The following is a 6,309-nucleotide window of genomic DNA, read 5'->3' on the forward strand; positions in this document are numbered from 1 at the left end:
CTGTCAACATTTCCCTTTTTTAAAGGGAAATTCCCTTATTCCGAATAGGATTCCTCGCAAGAAAAGGGAAAAGTTGACAGCTATGGTTCAAACACAGAGCTTTAAAGTGCGAAAAGTGCAGTGCAAAAGGAAGTTTGCATGAGCCCATAGTTGTTCAGAAAGCCAGACTATCATCTTCAACTCCAGCCCTGTCAGAATGTTTGGGCTCTGCCCATTTTAGCCTGTCCCAGAATATGTGAGGCACATACCCTCCAACATTTCTTTGATGAAATTAAAGGTAAAGGTAAAGGGACCCCTGACCGTTAAGTCCAGTCGTGGATGACTCTGGGGTTGCGGCGCTCATCTTGCTTTACTGGCCGAGGGAGCCGACTTTTATCCGCAAACAGTTTTTCTGGGTCATGTGGCCAGCATTACTAAGCCGCTTCTGGTGAATCAGAGCAGCACGGAAATGCCATTTACCTTCCCGCCAGAGCGGTACCTATTTATCTACTTGCACTTTGACGTGCTTTCGAACTGCTAGGTTGGCAGGAGCAGGGACCGAGCAACGGGAGTTCACCCCGTCGCGGGGATTCGAACTGTTGACCTTCTGATCGGCAAGCCCTAGGCTCTGTGGTTCAGACCACAGCACCACCCGCCTCCTATTAGGGATGTCCTATTCCTTTAATTGTTTGTTTGTTTGTTTGTTTGTTTGTTTGTTTGTTTGTTTATACATACCCCACCCATCTGACTGGGTTGCTCCAGCCATTCTGGGTGGCTTACAACATATATAAAAACTTAATAAAACATTAGACTTTAAAAAAAAAAATCCCTATAGGGCTGTCTTCAGATGTCTTCTAAAGGTTGGTTAGTTACTTATCTCCTTGGCTTGGGGGGTTGCATGACTCCATAACCTCCAACATTTCTCTGACGAAAACAGGGACATCCTATGGAAAAGTGGGACATTCCGGGATCAAATCAGAAACGGCTTCTGTAAATCTGGGACTGTCCCAGGAAAATAGAGATATTTGGAGGGTCTGGAGGCAATCAGAAAGAAATATGTGCCTTGGGCCATGTGTGCAGATCGTCTTTGTTTCATCACTGAGTCAACAATCTGCCAAAAATCTGGGGGGGGGGGGGGGGAGATGTTATTCCTGAGGCAGGATGGCTGGTTCTTGGAGCCTTTTTTGCTAGTGGTACCTCATCCATGGAAATCGCTCCTCCTATCATCTTGCCTGTTGCCTGATGGTCTTTAAAGGTAAAGGGACCCCTGACCGTTAGGTCCAGTCATGGATGACTCTGGGGTTGCGGAGCTCATCTCGCTTTATTGGCTGAGGGAGCCGGCGTACAGCTTCCAGGTCATGTGGTCAGCATGACTAAGCCGCTTCTGGCGAAGCAGAGCAGCGCACGGAAACGCCGTTTACCTTCCCACCAGAGTGGTACCTATTTATCTACTTGCACTTTGACATGCTTCCAAACTGCTAGGTTGGCAGAAGCCTGATGGTCTTTAGACCCTAGTCAAAAACAGTTTGGTCTCCCATGGACTTCCTGCAGTTTCTGAAATCACTTCTGGGTTATTCTTGAGCTGTTTTTCCTGTTGCTGGCAAATGCTCCCATTTTTCCCCTGGTTCACTGTTATTGTTGCTGCACTGTTAGCTGTTTTAAAATATATGTTGTAAGCCACCATGAAAATGTTTTATTGGAAGTCAGAGTGCAAATATTTTAAATAGTCAAAACAAAACAAAACAAAAAGGTGGATTTTAAGACTGAGCAGCCCCATTGGTTTTCAGACTAAAGAGGATAGAGTTGGATGATAGTTGACTGAAGTCAACAGTGTTTTGAAAATGGTTCTCAGAAGGAGGGAGCCCTTCCTCTTTGGGTGATACAGAAGGTGAATCTTGAGGAGCTGACATTTTTTAAATAAATAAATTTGTATACCACCCTATACCCATAGATCTCAGGGCGGTTCGTAACATAAAATTTCTCTAGGTCTCCTGCCCCTCTCAATTTATTTTACAAATTAAGGTCTACCCCTCTTTTTTGTGAGGGGGAGAAGACTAGTTGGTTGGCAGAGGAGAGAGGAGAGTTTTTCCTGGTTTTTTTTGTCCATGTTTAAATTGCTTCGCGGGCAAAGGTGTTTTGCAACACGGTGAAGAGGGGGCAGTTTCTGACTAATAATAATAATAAAATTTTATTTATATCCCACCCTCCCCAGCCAAAGCTGGGCTCAGGACGGCTAACAACAGACTACCACCAGTTTTGCTTCTATGTAGTGGATATTTTGTGGTACCCAGGACACTTTTTAAAATCTCCAAATCTGCATTGGGCCCCACAAAGGTTGTGGACCTCCAATCTGAGTATTTTAGTTGTATGGATTGGAGAGGTCAGAGGGGATTCTCTGATGGTCAGTCTCATACGATGGTCTCACTGGACTTCACATCCTCTAGAAAACGAACAACGTTCATACCCTTCAGGGAATATCACAGATTTTCGATACAATCTGTTGGGTCCCTGTTGGTCTTTTGTCATTCTTCTAGAATTCTCTAGTTTCACTGTTGAATACTCATAGTTCAAAATGTATTGAATCATAGAATCATAGAATCATAGAGTTGGAAGAGACCACAAGGGCCATCGAGTCCAACCCCCTGCCAAGCAGGAAACACCATCAGAGCACTCCTGACATATGGTTGTCAAGCCTCTGCTTAAAGACCTCCAAAGAAGGAGACTCCACCACACTCCTTGGCAGCAAATTCCACTGTCGAACAGCTCTTACTGTCAGGAAGTTCTTCCTAATGTTTAGGTGGAATCTTCTTTCTTGTAGTTTGGATCCATTGCTCCGTGTCCGCTTCTCTGGAGCAGCAGAAAACAACCTTTCTCCCTCCTCTATGTGACATCCTTTTATATATTTGAACATGGCTATCATATCACCCCTTAACCTCCTCTTCTCCAGGCTAAACATGCCCAGCTCCCTTAGCCATTCCTCATAAGGCATCGTTTCCAGGCCTTTGACCATTTTGGTTGCCCTCCTCTGGACACGTTCCAGTTTGTCAGTGTCCTTGGGATTAAAGGGACCTGTTATTCCATTTACAACATATAAACCTGCTCCCTCAAATACTTCAGAAATAGAAACAGATTTCAGGCCTCAAAAAGAACCATTGAATTTAAGAAATCCAGACTAGCTCATTAAAGGTAAGGAGCAAAAGTGACATTGCTAGTATTGACTTTGCTGTTTTGACAGGTCGATTCAGAGATGAAGTCAGAGACAAAATTCAGACTCAGGATCTTGAAAAATGGGAAACGCGGTTGATGGGAAAAGAGGAAGATAGAAACGTTCAGAAAGCAGCACTTGATTCCAGACATACAAGAGATCTCAAGATGGACGTGTCTCCTGCCATCAGTGACACACAAAGACAGAATCCCAGCACAGACACAATGAACACAAGCACAGAAGAAAGGACTGAATCTGTTTTTTCAACTTCCATACCAGAAAAAACAATTTCCCTCTCACCCGAAACCAGCAGTGCAACTGAGTACACCATCTCAGAGTCCACTGGTGCCAGCAATGTCCCAGGGTTTACAAGCACACCACCAGAAGACACAACTTTCTCCTCACCAGTCACCAGCAGCGCAACTGAGAACGTCACCTCAGGGTCCACTGATGCCAGCACCACCTCAGCTTTCACAAGCGTGGCACCAGAGGACACAACTTTCTCCTCACCTGACACACAAAGCACAACTGAATTCATCACCTCAGAGTCCACTGATGCCAGCACCATCTCAACTTTCACAAGCATTGCACCAGAAGACACAACTTTCTCCTCACCAGTCACCAGCAGCGCAACTGAGAACATCACCCCAGAGTCCACGGATGCCAGCACCATCTCAGCTTTCACAAGCGTGGCACCAGAGGACACAACTTTCTCCTCTCCTGACACACAAAGCACAACTGAATTCATCACCTCAGAGTCCACTGATGCCAGCACCATCTCAACTTTCACAAGCATTGCACCAGAAGACACAACTTTCTCCTCACCAGTCACCAGCAGCGCAACTGAGAACATCACCCCAGAGTCCACGGATGCCAGCACCATCTCAGCTTTCACAAGCGTGGCACCAGAGGACACAACTTTCTCCTCTCCTGACACACAAAGCACAACTGAATTCATCACCTCAGAGTCCACTGATGCCAGCACCATCTCAGCTTTCACAAGCGTGGCACCAGAGGACACAACTTTCTCCTCACCTGACACACAAAGCACAACTGAATTCATCACCTCAGAGTCCACTGATGTCAGCACCATCTCAACTTTTACAAGTGTGGCACCAGAGGACACAACTTTCTCCTCACCTGACACACAAAGCACAACTGAATTCATCACCTCAGAGTCCACTGATTTCAGCACCATCTCAACTTTTACAAATGTGGCACCAGAGGACACAACTTTCTCCTCACCTGACACACAAAGCACAACTGAATTCATCACCTCAGAGTCCACTGATGCCAGCACCATCTCAGCTGTCACAAGCGTGGCACCAGAGGATACAACTTTTTCCTCACCAGTCACCAGCAGCGCAACTGAGAACGTCAGCCCAGAGTCCACGGATGCCAGCACCATCTCAGCTTTCACAAGCATGGCACCAGAGGATACAACTTTTTCCTCACCAGTCACCAGCAGCACAACTGAGACTGTCACCCCAGAGTCCACGGATGCCAGCACCATCTCAGCTTTCACAAGCGTGGCACCAGAGGACACAACTTTTTCCTCACCAGTCACCAGCAGCGCAACTGAGAACGTCACCCCAGAGTCCACGGATGCCAGCACCATCTCAGCTTTCACAAGCGTGGCACCAGAGGACACAACTTTTTCCTCACCAGTCACCAGCAGCGCAACTGAGAACGTCACCCCAGAGTCCACGGATGCCAGCACTATCTCAACTTTTACAAGCGTGGCACCAGAGGACACAACTTTCTCCTCACCTGACACACAAAGCACAACTGAATTCATCACCTCAGAGTCCACTGATGCCAGCACCATCTCAGCTTTCACAAGCGTGGCACCAGAGGACACAACTTTCTCCTCACCTGACACACAAAGCACAACTGAATTCATCACCTCAGAGTCCACTGATGTCAGCACCATCTCAACTTTTACAAGTGTGGCACCAGAGGACACAACTTTCTCCTCACCTGACACACAAAGCACAACTGAATTCATCACCTCAGAGTCCACTGATGCCAGCACCATCTCAGCTTTCACAAGCGTGGCACCAGAGGACACAACTTTTTCCTCACCTGACACACAAAGCACAACTGAATTCATCACCTCAGAGTCCACTGATGCCAGCACCATCTCAGCTGTCACAAGCGTGGCACCAGAGGATACAACTTTTTCCTCACCAGTCACCAGCAGCACAACTGAGACTGTCACCCCAGAGTCCACGGATGCCAGCACCATCTCAGCTTTCACAAGCGTGGCACCAGAGGACACAACTTTTTCCTCACCAGTCACCAGCAGCGCAACTGAGAACGTCACCCCAGAGTCCACGGATGCCAGCACCATCTCAGCTTTCACAAGCGTGGCACCAGAGGACACAACTTTTTCCTCACCAGTCACCAGCAGCGCAACTGAGAACGTCACCCCAGAGTCCACTGATGCCAGCACTATCTCAACTTTTACAAGCGTGGCACCAGAGGACACAACTTTCTCCTCACCTGACACACAAAGCACAACTGAATTCATCACCTCAGAGTCCACTGATGCCAGCACCATCTCAGCTTTCACAAGCATTGCACCAGAGGACACAACTTTTTCCTCACCAGTCACCAGTAGTGCAACTGAGAACGTCACCCCAGAGTCCACTGATGCCAGCACCATCTCAACTTTTACAAGTGTGGCACCAGAGGACACAACTTTCTCCTCACCTGACACACAAAGCACAACTGAATTCATCACCTCAGAGTCCACTGATGCCAGCACCATCTCAGCTTTCACAAGCGTGGCACCAGAGGACACAACTTTTTCCTCCCCAGTCACCAGCAGCGCAACTGAGAATGTCACCCCAGAGTCCACGGATGCCAGCACCATTTCAGCTTTCACAAGCATGGCACCAGAGGACACAACTTTTTCCTCACCAGTCACCAGCAGCACAACTGAGAACGTCACTCCAGAGTCCACTGATGCCAGCACCATCTCAACTTTCACAAGCGTGGCACCAGAGGACACAACTTTTTCCTCACCAGTCACCAGCGGCGCAACTGAGAACGTCACCCCAGAGTCCACTGATGCCAGCACCATCTCAACTTTCACAAGCGTGGCACCAGAGGACACAACT

This window comes from Podarcis pityusensis (assembly GCF_964106645.2).
Source record: "Podarcis pityusensis genome assembly, chromosome: 13".
Lineage (NCBI taxonomy): Eukaryota > Metazoa > Chordata > Lepidosauria > Squamata > Lacertidae > Podarcis > Podarcis pityusensis.